The 20,049-nt window shown below is 37.0% G+C and overlaps 1 protein-coding gene and 1 long non-coding RNA gene across 11 annotated transcripts in view; one reads left to right on the plus strand and one right to left on the minus strand.

The window, feature by feature from the left end:
- The window catches only part of RUNX2 (RUNX family transcription factor 2), a 268,350-nt gene that overhangs the window by 201,352 nt on the left and 46,949 nt on the right, over positions 1-20,049 (minus strand). The gene's annotated exons all lie outside the window — the stretch shown is intronic.
- LOC120300340 lies at positions 1,454-17,508 on the plus strand. Its single transcript, XR_005554638.1, has 3 exons — positions 1,454-1,602; positions 2,302-2,415; positions 15,859-17,508. It is a non-coding gene; the product is annotated as an uncharacterized LOC120300340 (long non-coding RNA).

Raw genomic sequence — 20,049 nt, forward strand, 5'->3', positions numbered from 1 at the left:
AGCCTTACAAATCTCCCTTATAGTTTACTTCATACAGGAAGGAAATTTTAACTACTGCTTTATAGGAGGTATTGATTTTTCTGAACCAACAATATATTATAGAATTAGTATAAGTAAGGAGATGTTCAAGAATTACTTTATACAGCAAGTTACACAAGTGTTCCTGCATCTGCCCAAATTCCTTTGTCTTCTGGGCACCATTTACAGTGCTAGGAGTTGGCATAATTGCTATCTCTAATATCTCATCAGAATTCTAAAAAACAGTTGAAAATCTCCTTTATAGCAGGGTGAGCAACCTGTAATCAATCATAGCATACCAGTAATAACATGTAAGACTGGTATGAAAGGTTCATCTCAGATATTAGGACAAGTGGCTTTTCAGGCTAGGAAAAGTCTGCTCTAATATCTAGAGCGCTGACATAGTCATGGTTAAAATTAGAGTAGGAGATCCAGGTTTCAGCCCACTTTCAAGCTTGGAAATTTACTGGGTGAATTTGGGAGCAGTTTAATTCTGGGGGAAAACTGAAGGGGGGAGATTTAGCTGCATTGTCTTGAGCTCATGGAAGAAAGATGGGATAGGAATCAAATAAATACCATTGAATATATAAATGGAAATTCTTGGTAAAGGCATTTTGCAGAAAAGTTACCAGTGAAAAAAAAAGGAGAATTCTGGAACCAGATAGGACAATCCTGATCTCCACTATTCCATTCAAGGCTAACAGCAGAAGATATTAGTCTTTATGGATTTTTTCCTCTCTACGCTCTACTTCCTTACATGTGGAAGAAAACTGAGAGGTAGCAGGAGGTATTGGTAAAAGTAGAACAATTGTCTTTAAAGATCAAATGTAATTACTTCCCAGATACATCAATGTATTTATCAAGGGGATTCCACACATTTCACTGCAAACCATTTCTACTGCTTCTCAAATATTTACAACTAATTGCTAACAGGATAGACTTCTCTTTCTTTATTCATTCCTTAATTAGTTATTGAAGATTGGAAAAGTCCAGTTTTGGAAAATAGATGGAACTATGCAAAAGAGATGGGGAGGAAAGCAAAGAGAAGCTCTAATTGTTCAAGCAGACATCTGCTTGGGTGACATTAAGTAGCTTATGGTATCTTATTCCTTGCACTATCACAGTTTGGCTTCTTGGGACTAAATGAGACAGAGGAACATTGCCCCAATTATCTCACTAAGATCTTGCCTCTAAAAGAAGACATGGGGAGGAGCTGGGGTCAGGAGGGAGGGAACCTGTGGGAAAAAGATAAGAGTCTAATACATTCTTATCCTCCATCATTCCTACAAAACACTAGCACTTCTGCTGCTGATCTTTTATGTTTCTGCTGGTTCCTCGCTGGGAGATTTCCAAGAGGTTTACCTTGCGTTCCAGTGGACCACAGAGTGTGTTGTACTTATTACTCTGTTATCTCTCTTTACTCTTTCAATCCCAGGACATATGAAGTCTTAACAGTTGGTCTCTCACTTTTATCTCATCCAAGTGAGGTAGTGGAAATGCTTAATCAAGGTCTGGTTGCTGTAATTGTCTAGAAGAGGGCCAGTAATCTGCAGTTCAAACCAGACAAGACAGAAGTGCTCATTGGTGAGTCATCTACCTGCATGAGGAGTTTGGCATATTCTGAAAGAGTTCTGCTCCTCCTAAAGGATCTATCAAAGGATAGTTGATAGATACTTTTTTGTCCCTAAAGTCGCACAGGTACCCTATGCCGAGGAATTGCCTTTTACAAGTTTGGATGGTACATCAAGTACAACTCTGTTTAAAAAGAGAGCCTATCTTTAGTAATCTACATCTTAGTAATCTCCCATTAAAATTTTTCAAGGACTGAGGATGATTTAGAAATTCAGTTCATACAAAATATAGTGACCAGAGCTGGATATTAGGATACAATCATATAACACCAATATAATATCAGATTTATCATTTTCCAGTTGATTTCCAGGATGAACTCAGTCTGTTGGCATTGACTATAATGTATAACTTTGTTTAGATCTTGGGAATGAAGATGAAGAAATGTCTGCTCCAAGCAATCACATATACAGTGTGAGATTAGGCAAAGACTTGTTGAATGTTTTAAGTAATCATCTCTTTTTTAGCTTTTTTTTTTTAATCCTGAATCTTCATTTTTTTTTTGCATTTCTATTGATGTGTAGGTTTTAATTGTTGCTTTAATTCATTATTATTTTATTATTGCTTTTATTGTACATGCCTCCAAGGACTTCTGCTGTAGGATAATGTAATGATGATTATATTACATAATTATCATGATTTCATGATTACCAGATGGTTTACATCCCAGGATACTGAAGGAGCTGGCAGATGAGATCTCGGAACCACTGAATAAAATCTTTCAGAGCTCCTGGAGCATGGGGAAACTGCCAGAGGCCTGGAAAAGAGGTAATGTGGTTCTAATCTTCGAAAAGGGGAAAAAATAGAACCAGGAAACTATAGACCAATCAGCTTGACATCAATACCTGAGAAAATCCTGGAAAAGATAATCAAGCAGTAGAGTTGTGAGCATCTGGAAATGAACAAGATGATTACTAGAAGCCAATATCGGTTTGTTAAAAGCAAATCATGTCAACCAAACCTTATTGCCTTTTTTGATAAAATAACTAAAGTAGTGGATTAAGGAAATGCTGTGGATATAATATACATAGACTTCAGTAAGGCATTTGATAAAGTAGAATACAGCTTACTCCTTGATAAGATAGAACAATGTGGGATAGATAGTACCACTATCAGATGGATTTGCGCTTGGCTGACAAAGCACAATCTGTATGTGTGTAGTCCTCAATGGACTACATCTACTCAGAGGGAGGCATGCAGTGAGGCACCTCAAGGTTTTGTACTGGGGCCAGTAGTCTTCAAAATCTTCATAAATGATCTAAATGAGGGGGTAGAATGGGAGCTCATCAAGTTTGCAAATGTCACCAAGCTGGGGGGAAATGCTAACACTTTGAAAGATAGACACAGGATTCAGAAGGATCTTAACACTTGAGCATTGGGCCCTACCCAACAAGATGCAGTTCAGTGGGAAGAAAAGTAGAGACCTGCATTTAGGCAGGAAAAACCAAATGCACATGTACAGAATAGGTAGTACCTGGCTTAACAATAATGCCTGTGAGAGGGATCTAAGTCTCCTGGTGGACTACCACTTAAATATGACTCAGCAGTGTGCCATAGCTGCCAAAAAATGAAAAATCAATGCAGTCCTAGACTGAATTAACAGAGGAATAGCATCAAGATCATGAGAAGTAATATTACTGCTCTATATTGTATTAGTGAGGACACACATGGAATATTGTGTCCAATTCTGGTCCCCGTGATACAAAAAAATGCTGAAGCCTTAGAAAGAGTGCAGAGAAGAGCAACAAAGATGATAAAGGGTCTGAAGGCTAAATCATATGATAAATGGCTAAGGGAACGAGGCATATTTAGCCTAACAAGGAGAAGGCTTAGGGGTGACATACCCATCTTCAAATACTTGAAGGGCTATTACAAGGAAGAAATTTAGTCTCCATAGCACCTGCAGATAGGACAAGAAGCAATAGGTGGAAGCTCATCAAAGGGAATTCCAATCTGGAACTAAGGAAGAATTTCCTGATGGATGAGAACTATCAATAGAACTGCTGGGTGCTCCATCACTGGAAGCTTTCAAGAAAAGACTGGACAGCCATTTGTATGGGATGGTATAAGGACCCCTGCCTTGGGCAGGGGGTTGGACTAGAAGACATCTAAGATATGTTCCAGCCCTATAATTCTATGATTTCAATGATAACTACACACTAATTTTCTGGACTCAAAAATTCAAGTTATCATATCTGCTTCTCCATGAAAATTTGACTAATTTCTAGATGCCACCATCACCCACCAACTACTTGAAAAGAAAAAAAAAGATTTGAAATCCCAGGATCCCACTCTGTAATGGGCAAAAGGAATAACCTTGAGGCATAAACAAGACAATGGTCAGATAAAAGAAATCTGAGTCTGGGCCAGACTCATTGGAGGAGATAAGCAAGTTTTGTAGGGACATAATATGCAGAGACCAGCACTCCACCAAATCAACAGGATGGCAATGGGCTAGACACACTTAAAGGGACCAGGGCAAAAGAAATTGTGTTACAATAGCTAAAGAATTAGCTAAATGGGTCTGTTGGCCATTGCATTATACTTGTCATTGGACTCCTAATATTAGTGATAGCACTTCAGAGATCTCTTTATTTCTATATTGTTTTCTGTATAAAGAATTTGATAACCCATGGAAGCATCCTACTGTCATGTTCACCTAATGTGTGAATGCTACTAATAAAAATGGTACTAAATCCTTTTTTTAAAAAAAATGTTAAAGTCTATTTCTTTGAATACTGATGTATCATTTTAACAAATGGACAAATGATAAGTATTGTCCTATATATGGACAAAATTTAACGGCATCCCCGAAAGGATGGTTAAGATTATTCCAAATTGGAAAAGATGCATAGGCCTGAAATGATCTTTTCTTTACAAAAACACATCCCAAATGTAAGATCTTTTGTACAAAAATGCACCCGGTTAATTTTTTTCCAGTCGTTTATCATTAAGCAATTGGATCATTGGGAAACTACAAAATGATTTTTTGATTTGCTGATTAATCTTGACCAAAAGGGAGAGAAAGAGACGAAGGGAAAGGAAGAAAATTCAAGGCCTAGTACTCAAATGGAACAAAACAACAATCTTTTCCTGAGATGGCTTTCATCTAACAGATTACCATCTGCCCTGAAACAAGAATTTTTTTAAAAAATTTTTTTAATATAAACAAGTTCTCTTATAAGATAAAAATAGCATAGCATATCCCATGTTCTTTATATTTTGATAAAGCGCTCAAGAAACATACAAGTAGTCCTCAACTTCTAATAGTTCATTTAGTGACTGTTCAAAGTTACAGTGGCACTGGAAAGAGTGACTTATGACTGTTTTTTACACTTTTTCACAACATTGCAGCATCCCCCCTTGATCACGTGATCAAAATTCAGACACTCGGCAACTGACTCATATTATGGTTGTGGTGTCCCTGGCTCATGTCATCATCTTTTGCGACCCCCTGACAAGCAAAGTCAATGGGAAAGCCAGATTAATTTACAGCTGTGTCATTCACTTAATAATTGTGGCAATAAAGTTTGTAAAATGGGGAAAAATTCATTTAACAACTGTCTTGCTTAACAGAAATTTAGGGCTCGACTTTAAGTAGAGGACTACCTGTATCCAAAGTAAAAAGCAAATCACTACCCAAGCAAGGATAACCAGCATCTCTGACAATTCTGCTGACCTCTAACCAAGTAAGAGATAACCCACTGACAACATGAATCCCTTATTGTCTGTTGATCCCAAGGTACAATAATGTAATAGATCCAGTCTGTATCTCCCCTTATTTGCAATTGAAAGCACAAAACAGCCAACTGGTTATGAAAGTAAATGAATTCACATGTCACTGAATTCAACATTGTCCTGAGATTCTTTTCCAGGGAAGAGTCAGAAAGAAGCATGAAAAACCATTCCAGTGCCAAATCATATACAGAACCCAAAACCCAGTCACGAGTGTAACCAAGCTGCTATACACACAATATTCACTTTGAAACAAATCAGTAGGAAAGAATAGGGGAATGCAGATCCAAAGCTGGGAGTTAAATTTCACTTCCCAGCCACAGAAAAAAATCAATAAGACAGTGCTTAAACAGCTTACATCAACGTGTACGGTACTAGTGGTAAAACAGTTGCAACAAGTGTGGAATCATGTATTTCTACTACAAAAGTAATTTTATAAGAATGAATCAATAGAAGTTCATGTCTATCATGGTCTATTTTGAAGTCTATCTTGATTTATCAAATTTTTAAAATCGCCTATCGCCTTCAGAAGAGCTTATCATTTATTTTTTGGGGGGGGGTTAGAAAGTCTTGCTTAAAATTCCTTTAATTACCACTAGTATGAATACTATAGATCTCCCCCCCCAAAAAAAACAAAAACCTGAATTGAGGAAATTACTGCTTCACCTTTCACATGCCTGTGTATGCCCTCACACACATGTGGACACACATTTGCACACACACCCACCATAAAAATTCCTCTCCAGCAAAAAATGGATTGTTCATATAGAGTCATGTAGCATTTTATATTTGATTCCAAAAGGATGCTTTGCAATTGTTAGGGGCACCAATGCAGCAGCTGTCTGCAATTCTGTAGAGCAGCTGCATGTTTTCCTGGGATCACAAGTTCCTATACACTTAAAAAAGATGGGGCTAAAGCAGTTTAAATCCACATTTTTTAATTTCCTTGGTTTGTATATGAACAGGGCATGACTTCCTCTTCTAACTCCAAAGAAATGGATTCAGTTCAAAAGAATGGCACTCGCCTTTAAATGATGTGGACAGTATGGAACATAAGTCACAAATGATAAAAATAAAATTTGACAACTTTTGCTGAACCTATGAACAAAGCTGTCAAATACAATTAACATCTGAATTCAAATCTACACTGGGTGGATTTATGAAGTTTGATCTTGCTCACAGATACTCATTTCTGCTCTAATCGTGATGTTGGCAGAAGTAAAAGTTCAAAAACTAACTTGGATAGAATATAGCATGCTGTTTCAGAATCCAATGTGATACTGCATTATAGAAGGGTGTTACTTCAGGTTCTAATGGAAGAAATACTGTCTATACCAAAAGGCTAATTTGTAGACTTGCCAGATTGGACCTTATTGTAAGAACAGATGTTTCCCACATCAAAGCTTTTTTATCTGGCCATGAGGTTTTTATAATCTCTGTTACATAAGCCCAATGAGTCTTTATTGAGCTTTGTCAGTCAAGAATAATTGGTGTATAATTGGTGTATGCTGGTGGCTCCTAAATTCCTTAATTATGTATATCAGCAAACAATGTAACAGCTCCCAATGTGTCCAGAATATAGAGATGTAAGGAAATATTGCGGATAGGTTGGAGGGGGTAAAAGAAAGGTTATTTATGGGAGGGACACCTGGATATTTTGGGGGAAAAAAATCAAACAAGGTTTGTAATTATCCATTGTAAAAAACAAAAGTCTTTTTTATAGATAATTTGGGAAGCTGAAAAAGTTTCATTATTGGAATATGTATTATTAAATACTTTATTCATCACCCTTAAAAAAACACTTTTAATTCAAAATTCCTTAATTGATCAGTTCAACTGTTCTGGCAAAAAAAGTACAATCAAAACTGACAACCATTTTGAAGAACTCAGACATACGCCCCAGCTTTTCTGTTTTTTCTGTTTTCCAGCCTGAAATTAAAGGGAGACTCCCTTTATCAAATAATTACATAGAATGGGGGAATTTGATAGGTGCAGAACAGCATACAAATGTAAAAAACAAAAAAAGCCTTATAGCATCTAAAAGTACTTATTGCATGTATAAATATATGCATATTATAATTATTTATTTTTGTACTTCGCTTAAGAGACAGAGTCACCATCCACTTTGATATCAGTGATTTTTCTTTACCCTTGTCAGGTTGTTCCAACAGTTTTGCTATAATGGCAGTCAATAGCTGTGTTCTGCTACCAACATGGAGATACTATACATGAAATACTACTAATACTTGTATTGTCAGCATTGACATTTTCAGCCTTAGTAACTGATGTTGGTCTTGGATAAAGAAGAATAGTAGTACAGCTTTGGGTTGCATAATAATAAACCATTTTGTTCAGCCTACCGCCTCTATCCAATTCTGTTAAAGGTCATTTTTTCTCTCTGCATCCTTTTTTCCCAATGAACCCATAATACATCCATTTATATATTATGTACCTCATGAAAGTGAGGGGTTTTTTTATATTCCCTTGTTGTTGTTAATTGCGAAGTCGTGTCCGACCCATCGCAACCCCATGGACAACGTTCCTCCAGGTCTTCCTGTCCTCTACCATCTTCTGGAGTCCATTTAAATTCACACCTACTGCTTCAGTGACTCCATCCAGCCATCTCATTCTCTGTCGTCCCCTTCTTCTATTGCCCTCAATCTTTCCCAGCATTAGGCTCTTCTCCAGTGAATCGTTCCTTCTCATTAGGTGGCCAAAGTACTTGAGTTTCAACTTCAGGATCTGGCCTTCTAAAGAGCAGTCGGGGTTGATCTCTTCTAGGACTGACCGGTTTGAACGCCTTGCAGTCCAAGGGACTCGCAGGAGTCTTCTCCAGCACCATAGTTCAAAGGCCTCAATTCTTTTGCGCTCAGCCTTTCTTATGGTCCAACTTTCACAGCCATACATTGCAACTGGGAAAACCATGGCCTGGACTATACGCACTTTTGTTGGCAGGGTGATGTCTCTGCTTTTTAGTATGCTGTCTAGATTTGCCATAGCTTTCCTCCCCAGGAGCAAGCGTCTTTTAATTTCTTGGCTGCAGTCCCCATCTGAGGTGATCTTGGAGCCCAGAAAAATAAAATCTGTCACTACCTCCATTTCTTCCCCATCTATTTGCCAGGAATTGAGAGGGCCGGATGCCATGATTTTGGTTTTCTTAATGTTGAGTTTCAAGCCAACTTTTGCACTCTCCTTCTTCACCCGCATCAAGAGGCTCTTTAGTTCCTCTTCACTTTCTGCCATTAGAGTGGTATCATCTGCATATCTTAGGTTGTTGATATTTCTCCCGGCAATCTTAATTCCAACTTTTGATTCATCTAGCCCTGCCTTTCTCATGATGTGCTCTGCATATAAGTTAAATAGGCAGGGCGACAGTATACAGCCTTGCCGGACTCCTTTTCCAATTTTGAACCAATCAGTGGTTCCGTGTTCGGTTCTCACTGTTGCTTCTTGACCCGCATATAGGTTTCTCAAGAGACAAATGAGATGGTCTGGTACTCCCATCTCTTTAAGAACTTGCCACAATTTGTTGTGATCCACACAATCAAAGGCTTTTGCATAGTCAATGAAGCAGAAGTAGATGTTTTTCTGGAACTCCCTAGCTTTCTCCATGATCCAGCGTATGTTGGCAATTTGATCTCTAGTTCCTCTGCCTCTTCGAAATCCTGCCTGTACTTCTGGTAGTTCTCGATCCACATACTGCTGGAGTCTAGCTTGTAGGATTTTAAGCATAACTTTACTAGCATGTGAAATGAGTGCAATGGTGCGATAGTTTGAACATTCTTTGGCATTGCCTTTCTTTGGAATTGGAATGTAAACTGACCTTTTCCAATCCTGTGGCCACTGTTGAGTTTTCCAAATTTGCTGGCAAATTGAGTGTAGCACTTTTACTGCATCGTCTTTTAAGATTTTGAATAGCTCAGCTGGAATACTGTCACCTCCACTAGCTTTGTTGTTGCTCAGATTTTCTAAGGCCCATTTCACTTCACATTCTAGGATGTCTGGTTCGAGGTCAATGACCATCTCATTGTGGTTATCTGGGATGTTAAGCTCATTCTTGTATAGTTCTTCTGTGTAGTTTTGCCATCTCTTCTGCCTCTGTTAGGTCTCTGCCATTTTGGTCCTTTATCATGCCCATCTTTGCATGAAACGTTCCCTTCATATCTCCAATTTTCTTGAAGAGATCTCTGGTCCTCCCTATTCTGTTGTTTTCTTCTATTTCTTTGCACTGTTCATTTAAGAAGGCATTCTTATCTCTTCTAGCTACTCTCTGGAATTCTGCATTCAATTGGGTGTATCTTTCTCTTTCTCCTTTGCCTTTTGCTTCCCTTCTTTCCTCAGCTATTTGCAAAGCTTCCTCAGACAGCCATTTTGCTTTCTTGCATTTCTTTTTCTTTGGGATGGTTTTAGTTGCTACCTCTTGTACAATGTTGCGAACTTCCATCCATAGTTCTTCAGGCACTCTGTCTATCAGATCTAGTTCCTTAAATCTATTTGTCACCTCTACTGTATATTCATCAGGAATATGATTTAGTTCATACCTGAGTGGCCTAGTGCTTTTCCCTACTTTTTTCAATTTAAGCCTAAATTTTGCAACAAGAAGCTCATGATCTGAGCCACAGTCAGCTCCTGGTCTTGTTTTTACTGACTGTATAGAGCTTCTCCATCTTTGGCTGCAGAGCACATAGTCAATCTGATTTCTATGTTGACCGTCTGGTGATGTCCATGTGTAGAGCCGTCTCTTGGGTTGTTGGAAAAGAGTGTTTGTTATGACCATCGTATTCTCTTGACAAAATTCTATTAGCCTGTGCCCTGCTTCATTTTGTACTCCAAGGCCAAACTTGCCTGTTATTCTGGTTATCTTTTGGCTTCCTACCTTAGCATTCCAATCCCCCATGATGATAAGGACATCATTTTTTGGTGTTAATTCTATAAGGTGCTGTAGGGCTTCATAGAACCGGTCAATTTCATCCTCTTCAGCACCAGTGGTTGGGGCATAGATTTGGACTACTGTGATATTGAATGGTTTGCCTTGGATTCGAATTGAGATCATTCTGTCATTTTGGGGATTGTATCCGAGTATTGCTTTTCCTATTGTTTTATTGACTATGAAGGCTACTCCATTTCTTCTGAGGGATTCTTGCCCACAGTAGTATACCTGATGGTCATCTGAGTTAAATTCACCCATTCCTGTCCATTTTAGTTCGCTGATTCCTAAGATGTCGATGTTCAGTCTTGTCATCTCTTTTTTGACTACGTCTAGCTTGCCTTGATTCATGGATCTTACATTCCAGGTTCCTATGGAGAAAAAATCTTTACAGCATCGGACTTTCCTTTCACCACCAGATATATCCACAGCTGAGCGTCCTTTCGGCTTTGGCCCAGTCACTTCATTCTTTCTGGCACTACTAGTACTAGCCCTCTGCTCTTCCCCAGTAGCATATTGGACACCTTCCGACCTGAGGGGCTCATCTTCCAGCGTCATATCTTTTTTCCTTTTAGTACTGTCCATGGGGTTTTCATGGCAAAGATACTAGAGTGGTTTGCCATTTCCTTCTCCAGTGGATCACATTTTGTCAGAACTCTCTGCTATAACCTGTCCGTCTTGGGTGGCCCTGCACAGCATAGCTTATAGCTTCACTGAGTTATGCAAGCCCCTTCGCCACAACAAGGCAGTAATCCATAAAGGGGTTATATTCCCTAAAGAAGGAATACACATTTGCTGTGTTTTTTCTACTCTGTATTGTTTTTAATTGTATAGTTATGGGAAACTAAGGTGTGTACATAGAATTTCCACTGGGCTGCAGAAGTAAACTTTCTTTTTGATTCTTAAACATTTCCCCTAGAGAAGAAGGAGAAAGAAAAGCCTGTGTATATACTCTTACCATTTCACTCTTCAACTCATCTGAAATTTGCTTCTCAGTCATGCTAAAGTGTAACGAACATTTTCAAATATTAAAGAAAAACAGCTGACTTTCCTTGAAATCAAAATCAAGATTCTCAAGGAAGGTTTAATAGCCAGCTGATTAGATTTAACATCTAACATTTATCTGGTTATGAGAAAGAATCTGCTGGCGGAATGGGTTCTTCCTCTCCCATATATCCCTCAAACCTTTGCTGAAGTGTCAGGAAAAGTTTGCTAATTGTAACACTGACTATAATATATAAATATTGCACATTAGAGCTAAAATTCATTCAAGCCCTAAAACCACACCAGATGTGATGCTAAAGGTAATCCTAGAAATGAGATCCTGTAGATGTGGTACTGCAATGTACAGAGAGGAAAGGATTATCTTTTCCCTTCTGGTCATGCAATTGATCTTATGATACAAACCAGCTAGTAAAAAATCAACACTAAAATCCCATTCATAAAATTAGAGTTTCTTTAAAACATAATATCACGGAGAATGAACTTTAACATGCCTGTGATCAGCAAAGGAAGTACAAAACATTACATTATACAATTGAAATGGTCATCAACTACAAAAGTTTAAAAAAGAAACCTACTGGATTTAATAATGATGACTTTTATAGCACATGGATTTTCTTTAGATACAAAAGTGGATGGGCTTTTATCAAAATGTCAAGAGATAATTTCAGCTGACATGTATTTTAAATCTTTATTTTGGGGCCCTTTTAACACCTGAAAGGTGTCTTTGCTTGGTTTTCTGTCTGGTTGAAATATTGCCTTTGTGCTGCCTATTGCAAAAATAAGTTCAACACAAACCTAAATTAGGAATTGAACAATTACTATGGATAGATGAATTCATAATATTGCAGCTTTCCTATATTACACACATTAAGAGGACTGCCTGATAAGCAAAACTGTTGTTAAATCTCTGTAGAAGAGGAAATCTATATTGCAGGATAAAACCAAGCATTTGCAAAGGATATATTTCATAAATGAATATAGCTATGTGCAATTATAACATACTTTGCTAAAACTATCAATAATTAAGGTATTCAGGAAAGCTAATTCCTATAGTCCTTGCAAGTTATCTTTATGATGAGGACAAAGTATAAGTAATAGCAATGTTAACTACCAAACAGAATAAATGTATTAGATGGATAAAGTCACATACAAAACGAAGTGGTTGATGCATCATCATCATAGATCAATTTGCAGCAGCCATAATTGCATAAAAAGTAATAGTATAAGTATAACAATCTTTACTTTGGCTAGAAACCAGCAGAAGATAACATAAGGCTAATACTGTACAATCCATAAAATGTAATAAAAATTAAAACGGATAACCCATATGTCTATCATTATTCAGAAATTCAATATTAATTTAGTGTTAATTTATAAATTATATAACATTCATCAATTTTTGTTCTTAATCAACTCCTGGCAAGTTTTAAAAGCTGCAGCATAATAGAAACATTTGCAAATATGTCTGATGAGCATATCTGATAGCCTTGATAATATCAGGAAGATAAACAAGATGCTTGTTTCTGTACAGCACAGATTGAAGACTGATGTGCTCAGCAGTCTCAACTTCCCCATTACTATGCCGGCATAGACATTTCATGCATGAAATCTTCTTGAAACCATCCTCTGCAACTTTGGAGGGAGCAGCATCCATGCCAAAGTCTTTCTGTAATTTGCCATTTTTAATTGCCAGCCATTTTGACTCCACTCTGTAATTGAGCTGGAGGATAATAAAACGAATGTGTGCGCAGGAATTATAAGCTGGTCAAGAAAACGAATGGTGTCTGCAACAAGATTGATTGGAACTAATATTTGTTGGAGGGTTTGGTGAGTGGAGCAGCCCACCTTTTGGGATGAAAGGGGATGTAGAGTTTGTGTAGTTAGGTCTTCAGCAGTACAGTGAGAGACTGACTGAGTACCTAGTGCTGTTGGATTATAACTGGAAGGCTGAATAAGTTTTCTGACTGCCCATAAATGTTGAATGCTAGGCAGAAGCACTTTGAGTAGCAAAGGCCTCTCAGGAATTTTGTATGTGTGAGGCTGGAGCCAAGGGTGGACATGTATTGCTATGAACAGGGAAATGGGGAGACTCTGAAAGAATGGGAGCAGGGTATAAGATTCCAATAGTGATAGGTAAAATATGGTGAAGTTGAGAAATGGACTGCTCATGGGGACCGAGCCACAGGTATCTTGTTCCTATGGCACATCCAGACTTAGGCCCTGGATGGCAGGCTTTCAAAGGCCCTTTCAAAGCAGCTATTGGTTGCTGCTGGTGAATGCTAGATCAGTCAGTGTAATAAAACCCCCTTAATCTAGGGCTTAATTGTCTAGGAAAAGGCTGATCTAGCATACATTACTGAGACTTGGTTGGGGCAAGGGGGCAGTTCCACTCAGTGAGATTGGCCCAGCTGATTTCCGGATTGAACACTAGCTGAGACCCCAGGATAGGGGACGTGGGATGGGATTGTCTGAGGCATCCAAGGGCCTTGCCCCACAGATTGCTGTAAGTGAGACACTATTTCTTAAGTTGGGCGCCAGGAGAAGTCAGCTAGGGCTGTTGCTATGGTACCAGGCTCCCTTCTACTTAGCAATCTCCCTGCCTGATCTGCTTGATTCTGTGGCTGGGCTGGCGATGGAGTTCCCTGGACTCCTGGGGGATTTCAACCTGCCATCCTTAGATGCAGAGTCAGAGTTGGCTTGGACATTTGTGGTCACTATGGCAGCCATGGCCATGGTCCAAATTATCCAGGGCCCAACTCATAGCAATGGTAATACACCCAATCTGGTTTTTCTGTCAAAGCAATGGCAGACTGTTCTGGATTTTGATTTTTCCCTACCATGGACAGATCACTCACGGGTGTCTTCACAGGGATGCTAGGCAACTAATGGACTCAACTGGGTTCCAAAGGGAGGCTTGTGGTTATTCCAAAAAAACGGCTACTCAATCCGATTGAAGCCTTGGTGGCTGCATGGAATAGCAAAGCGGCAGTGGCATTAGTTTCTGAGCAGCCTCTCAGTGCTCAGGATTTGTGATGCTCTTCGTGGTATTTGATGGAATTGAGGGAACTTAAATGGTCTAAGAAGCAGAGTATCACTGGTGAAAGACAAGGAACAAAGACAATCAGACACAAGCTATCTCATGGTGAAATTTAACTATTTCTCCATCCCTATAGCACCTGATATATTAAAAGCCTCTTTCCTGACTGTATTGCTAACTGGGCAAGCATCTTGGCTGCTATGCATATTTAGTTTGGATGTTTTTATTGCTTTTTATTATTTTAAAATGATTTTAGTGATTTAATTATAATATATTTTTTGAACTGTAAGCGACCCAGAGTCATTGATTGAGATAGAAACTGAATGAATGAATGAATGAATGAATGAGAGTCAGTTTGATGTACTGGTTAAGGAATCAGGCTAGAAAACCTGAAATTGATTCTAGTTCTGCCTTAGGTACAAAGCCAGCTGGGTGAACTTGGGTCAGCCATTTTCTTTCAGCCCTAAGAAGCAGGCAGTGGCAAATCACTTATAAAATCTTGCCTAGAAATGACAAGGGCTTGTCCAGGCATTTACCAGAAATTAATATTGACTTGAAGATATACACACCAATTTTTTTTTTGCCAGTGTCTTCATTTCTTGGGGAACAATAGATTAGGTACCTGAGATAGAGTGGACTGCCACTCAATTGAAGAATTCATTGCTGCAACACCTTATGAGCATTTTCTATTCCAAAGAGTATAGTTAGCAGAATAAACCTCTAGGCCTGCAATTTAAAAGTTATTTCAACATGTGGCATTTGCTTGGACTGGTTGGTAGAAGGAAATAAAAGTTATTCCAGTGCGGATGGTTTCATATTATTGTGGCTTTCACTGAGGTTTTGGCTATCCACATTATGAAGTAGTTCTTATAATATGCAGATGAAACATTTGTTTGAAACCATTTTTATTAAATCTGTGGCTTCTACATTTAAGGTGCTTGTGCTATTGGTGCTTGGCTATTTTGCCATAAGCATCACAAAACAATTGGCTTTTGAAGTTCCACCTCAGAGAGTTGCAGTGGCAACAAATGTGGTCTTGAGAGCTGCATATGCTCCTTCGTTCCTGCTTAACATTCATATGAAGACTCTGTAATACTCAGTGTTTTACTTAATTTTAAATATCTCTTCTAATCCTTAATTTTGACAATTTCATTATCTGCCATTATCCTAGACTTTCAGTTCTCCATCTCAGTAGAACAAGCTCATACATTTAGGGAATGCATCCAAAATGAGATTTGTTCTTAAAACAAATACATCTATTGAATTTCTACCCAATATTTCTATAAGTAAATAGCACTCACATGGTTAATCGATCATTTAAATATGATTACAATGAAGGATGATATAAACATTAGAAACACAATATATTAAAGAAACTGCACATACTCCTATCTTCCTCAATTACACTTATGCACGTAGACCTGCTTTAATAAAACTTTTTTTTTCTTTTGCAGAAGAAAGAACAACCGTAGACCTGCTTTAATAAAACTTTTTTTTTCTTTTGCAGAAGAAAGAAAACTAGCCTTAAGAGGGGACTCTATAGTCTGAGCCTAGCCATCAAGAAGATTGTCTCAGATGTTGCCCTTACTCTGGAAGCTCCAAGACAAAATGAGCCAATTTTGCCAACATCTTTCTGGTTTGTGAGATTGCATCACAATTTTTGGACTCCAGCCCAGAAGCCTTAGCAGATTTTCAGTTCCTCTAAAGAAGAAAGCCAGGCCCCTTTAACTGAAGATGCTTTGATCATTAGACACTCAGATGGAAGCTTAATCTCGAGTTTCATGTTGTTGAAATCTCATTTTAGCCTATTGTAGGATTATCCTGCCTGAATTTCTGCCTCAATCTGAGTTTGACTTCTGAAGACTACTAGATTGATTGATGTTGTTTTCTTGACAGCAACATAGTAGTCACTGCCTTCTTCTCAAACCCATATTTCAACTTTGAAATTTAACCTACACAACTGAATTTCCTGATAATCTTTTATTCAAGTACTAATTACTGCAGATAGAGATCCACCTCATTTGGTGAAGGGAATGGAGGTGATTCTTAAAATCTGGGTAGATACATAGGTGAGAAAGTATTCCTTCAGATAATTTGGTTTAGGTCTTTCAAGGTTGAAATCAACATTTTAGATTGGGTCCAGAAAAAATTGGCATCCACTGTAGATGGCAAAGAATTGGAATAATGTGTTTGCATTGGCTTATCCCAGAAAGCAATCTAGCTGCTCTATTTTGAACTAACTTTCCAAATCATTTTCAAAGGCAGCCCCTTACACAGCTCATTATATAATAATCAATAATTTATTTTCATATTCTATGCCCAGATTTAGTTTCTTCACAAGTGGCCTGATCACTGCTTCTTTTAAAGTACAGCTTTATCTAGAGTATGGTCTTGGATAGGTTCTCATGTATGAAAAATGAAAGCAGTAAAGATATAAAGGAATGAAAAATGTGAAGAAGTGTATATTGTATAGGTGTGTATTGTTATTATTGATATGGGAGATAGTATACAGATCTCTTGCAAGCATTAATTCAGGAAACACTTGAGACATTTTAAATAATTAAACCTGTTCTCTTGGTTTCAGCCAATAACTTATATATTTTGGGGTATGCAGAAGTTATGCAAAGAAAATTTATCAAAGTTGAATGTTACATATCTATAAATCACTACACATTTCAGAAGAAAGAATATGTGAAGCTGTTAATGCAAAATGTTGAAATATTAAGGATGCATTGTTAAAAATTATTTAATTTTGGAACCTTAACTTGAAGGTTTATAGTTGCATTTAATGGAACTCAGCAATGATTATAGTATATGAGATACACTGTAGAATAAACTGCAGAGTTTAATTCAGGCAAATTAACCCCCCTCCTGCTTTTACCTTACTTAATATTCTCCCAAAATTCTATGGTGCTTCATTTCTGTTTTCAAAATATATTTCCCCTTGGGGTTTTTTTCCTAATAGAGAAAATATAAGAGAGTTTTTTTGTGTTCCTGGTCCCTTGCAACTCATTTTGTGATTTAATACATTTTTTAAATATAAAGATCTGATTCTTATAATTTTTCTTTGCAATCAGTTTTCTTCCTTTTTGACTATGTATACACTATGTATACACTATGTATACACAATGTTTCTATGTATACATTAATAAAAGTATTAGTAATAACAAAACGTTCTCCTTTTGTTGTTGCTTAAAAGTTTTTATTTTAAACATTTGTAATGCTCGTTTAAGATCAGTCAAATTTTAGAAAAATCGTTTGTGGGCTAATCAAAACACAGAGGAAGTTCCTGAAATGTGTTTTGTAAATTAGGTACATGTCATGTACTGTGTAGTAAACTTACATGTATTTTTGTAATTATATCTGCACAAGAATCCTAACAAGTGTTTTGAGCCAATGGCATTTCTGCATATCTCCTAAGCCAGTAAGACATAAAATAATAGTTTGAAGTGATACTACATTTCACAGAATAACTGCAAAAACATCACGATTCATTGGGATGCTATGATTATCTCCAGACTACAGCATGTGCTTAAATTGGGTATTTGAATAGTCAGATAATGGGCAAGTATTTTAAAAACATGCACATTTTGAGATCTACCCAAAAGAATTATCAAAAGGCTTGAGATGAATGCCAACTATAATACCAAATTTAATACCTATAGTTGTGAAACAATTAAGGAAACTTTTAAAAAGTTATTAATAATTTATTTTATAATGCCCTTTCTACAAGGACTTTAAATTCAAATATTTTGAATTTAATCCAGACAGAAAAGGACTGCCTCCTTCCTCCAACTGTTGTACAGAAAACTGAAGTTCACTGGGGAGGTAAATTATATCCAGGTGAGTAAAGCTGTACAAGGCTTAGAAACAAGATATTTGCAGAACTGCGTAATCTCACACAATCTGTCCTGCGCTCTGAGGTCATCAATAGTTTACCATTTGTGTGTTCCTCAGATCCCTCTGAATCTATGGTTAATTTTGTTTCTTCCATGATAGAATTCAAGTTGTGGAACAAATTGCCATTGAAATTGAAGGAAGACCCTTTTTATTACAGTTTAAAAAGACTCAGATGTGTTTGTTTACATAGGTCCTTACATTGTTTTAAATTTAATATTTTAAATTTAGTATTGTAGTATTTAATTAAATTTTAGTATTTAATATTTTATATTACATATGGTTTGATGATTAACAATGCTCTAATGTTTGTTTTGACTGAATTTCTGTGAACCATTCTGAGCTACTAAGGTGCCATACAGAGAATTGAAATAAATAAAATAGAAAATAGTGACATTGTGGCATGGAATTATATCACATTTATATAGGCAATATTTAAATATAAAGTTCAGATAGTATCTAAGCTAAAGGTTTTCATATTAACATAATTATACTTACATATCTAAATGACATTTTCTCTTCACCAGTTTCTTTAAGTCCACATTTGTATTCCTTTAGTTTTCAAAACCATCACAGTATTTCAGTCACATTACAAATACTCCTGTACTTTGTCAATACCACCTATCTTTCCTGGGAGACTATTTTTGTTCTTGGAAATATCTTATTATCTCCCCTGAAGCAGGGCTATCTGTATAATTTTATATTCAGCACTGTATAAAATTCTGGAATGAAGCTATTTTCAATTTACTGTCCCAAGAGATGGCCTAAAGGGACATTGTCAAGATGATGATTGGTCAAAAGAGCAACACCAGCATGGTTTAGGATGAAACATAAAATATTGTAGTTTTGCTAGTAATGACAATGCATAAGTTTTTCTCTTCCCTACTTATCCTCTAATAATAAACATTGTATTATATGACAAAACACTGTGAACCCTAAGATTGGGAAACGAAGCAAGAAAATAACTTTTGATACTGAATAATATCAGATTTATTCTCTGTGTGACATTAAAGGTTTACTATTTTTTTATTTTAGTAAAAATATTACTGAAAATAATAAGGGCCAACATGAAATGAAGAATATTTGGGACAAATGACCTTTCCAGTTATAGGCATCATTACTTAGAAATTTATCAGACTGATTGCAAAAGGTAGACCACACACATACACATTGATAAGCCCTTTTAAAGCTTCTGTGAGCATACATTTCAGAAGGTAAGGCATTTGTGGAATTTAGGGAATGTTCATTTCCTGATTTTGGTTAATGACTTTTTAAAATACCACACAGATTAATTTTCATGCATATGTTTCATATTCTCAATGTAAAAGTGTGCATGAAATCTTTTGCTAAATAGAATTAGTACATTTTTTTCATGCATTTTGAAGATTCAGATTTTAACTTCAGATACATTCAAAGAAAAATGACTCCTTGAACTTATTATGATAAGCTGTATTTGCTGGGGCCAAAGAGGCAACAAGATCAGTCACAAAAAGCAGCACTGATGTACAAGCGCTGTCCTCTTTCTTTGTACATTGCAATATCATATACAAGGCTGAAAGGGGCTGAGCTTGCAATATTGCCATTGTCATTTTGAGAAAAGTGGCAAGATCCTGAGGATACAACCAGTGAAGATTGAGATCTGTTCCTAAGTCTGTCTGTAGATCAAATTCCTATGCAAGTCGGAATTTGTACTTAAAAACAGACTGCATATTACTAAAAATGGCAAGTGGGATCATTTTTCCTTGAGCTGATGAACTGCTGAAAACAGGACGTATTTAAAAATGCACAATTTCAACAGTTC

This window comes from Crotalus tigris, unplaced genomic scaffold, assembly GCF_016545835.1.
Source record: "Crotalus tigris isolate CLP2741 ecotype Arizona unplaced genomic scaffold, ASM1654583v1 scf7180000024340.7048381, whole genome shotgun sequence".
Lineage (NCBI taxonomy): Eukaryota > Metazoa > Chordata > Lepidosauria > Squamata > Viperidae > Crotalus > Crotalus tigris.